The following is a 1,931-nucleotide window of genomic DNA, read 5'->3' on the forward strand; positions in this document are numbered from 1 at the left end:
GAAACATCGCCACCAGCCGCGCTGAGACCCACAGGGACGCAGGCAGCTAAAGCAGCTCCCGGGCTGGGTGAAGGGCAGTCACCATGGACAGGAAATGCAGTCACATCCCAAACCCCGACCCCTTCCACAAACGGTGAGGAGCAACCTATTGGCAATTCAGTTATTACCCAGTAGGTGTGTTTTCAAAATGTACAATTACTCCCAGACATTAAAACTTTAAAGTACAAATACTTACTGTAATTTTTATAGCTTTGTTCAACACATTGACCCATTCTACTAGGTCCTGCTGATCATTAGCTTGTAGGAAATATTTCCTCATCCCTGCGTTCATAACTGTTGAGAGAAAAAATAAACTACAATACATGAAATTCTGCACTTGTTACCTCCAAGTTTATGTTTGTAGCAGATGAAACACCATGCTAGGTTCAATACTGTGACCATATGTAGCACTGCTATATCACTCAATAACAAGGGTAAAATTCTTATTTTTAATGGCCACGTCTTTCATTAAACAAAAATACAATATATTCGACCCACCCCCTAATGATGGACATGTAGGCTATTCCAATTTTTGAAATTATATAAACTATCCCAATAAAACATACATTTCACATACATACATTTCTCCTTAGGCTAGCGTTTCTATAGGATAAGTTTCTGAACGTAAACACGTTGGAGCAAAGGGAATTCATATTAAAAATTCTTACAGATGTTGGCAAGTCGTCTTCCCAAAAGGCCGACTCCCTTTACGTCCCCGCCAAGGGCACGCAGAGACCCTCCCACCGAAGGCTCCTCCCGGCCACTGCCCACCTGTGGGGAGGCCCCGCTCTCAGCTCCTCGGCCGGGACACTGGGCCGGGACCTGCACAGCGTTTCCTAGACGTCCCGAGGCTCAGGCATGCTCCGCCCACAGGAGTCCTGACGGGAGAGTGAGGAGACGGACTCCCCAGCAGCCGCAGCAGCACAGCCAGCTGGTCGGTTCCATGTCCACCTCCAGCTCCACGGTGGCCCCTCCGCCAAAGGCCCTGGGGATCCCGCCTCTCCCGGGATGTCTCCCCAGCCAGGGGGCGGCAGCCGCTCCCCCCACTTTCTACTTCGTGGGTCACTCAAGCATCAGTGGAGACGAAAGCCTCCGAGGTGCTCTCAACAGCGACATCGCACCCACTCAGACCCTGCTTCTCACTGGAGGCACGTGACTGCGTCAGACGCTTTCCCTCACTCCTGTCCCAGCACCACCTGCCTCTCCAGCAGGACAGAGGGCTCACCGCCAGCCCTGCCCCGTGTGCCGTTACTCTGGTGAGGACAGCACCTCCTGATGACAGCTGCCATCCTACTCAGGCCCCTCCTGTCACGGACACGCTGAGGGCACCAAGCGCCCACTGTTCCCACGGATCCCAGCGTCTCCACTCTCCACCTGCCAGCTCCGCCCAGGCCGTCACCAGAACATCCCCCTGCTGGTCTCCACCATTTCCCACTCCCCGACCTGATCGCTCTCCGTGATCCTCACCTCTTTGCCTGAAGCAAAGCGACCCGACACCTCTCCCCCGCACCCCACCTGTGCAGCCCCCCAGGCCCTGTACTCCCCTAATGTTTCTCACCCTTCCTCTCCCCGCTGTCACCACCCTCATCCAGGCCCATCTGTAAGGTAACAGTTTGAAAGCTACTTAACTCATCTACCAACACCAAAACTCTTATTCATACAAAAAAAATTTTTTTAAATCTACCTTCGCCTTATGCCTACTCTCCAGATGCTGATTTCTTACCTATCGTTTAAAAATAACCACTTGTTGTGCTCGTTTCGGCAGCACATATACTAAAAATAACCACCTGTCAACAATATATTAGGCCCGACTCCTGCCCACGTGCTCACCTCAGTCTCTCCCCTCCCTCCAGTTTCACAAGCGCTCCCCCCCCCCGCGGCCCACCCCCTGC

At 52.6% G+C, this 1,931-nt stretch overlaps 1 long non-coding RNA gene across 4 annotated transcripts in view; it reads right to left on the reverse strand.

Moving 5' to 3' along the window:
• Nucleotides 1-240: 240 nt before the first annotated feature.
• LOC102417069 overlaps nt 241-1,931 on the reverse strand; it is an 18,228-nt gene continuing 16,537 nt past the window's right edge. For all 4 annotated transcript variants that reach the window (XR_002827562.1, XR_002827560.1, XR_330906.3 and 1 more), the window contains exon 5: nt 241-333. This is a non-coding gene — a long non-coding RNA (uncharacterized LOC102417069). The remainder of the gene's footprint in view (nt 334-1,931) is intronic.

The sequence above is a fragment of the Myotis lucifugus genome, unplaced genomic scaffold, assembly GCF_000147115.1.
Source record: "Myotis lucifugus unplaced genomic scaffold, Myoluc2.0 scaffold_1701, whole genome shotgun sequence".
NCBI classification, from domain to species: domain Eukaryota; kingdom Metazoa; phylum Chordata; class Mammalia; order Chiroptera; family Vespertilionidae; genus Myotis; species Myotis lucifugus.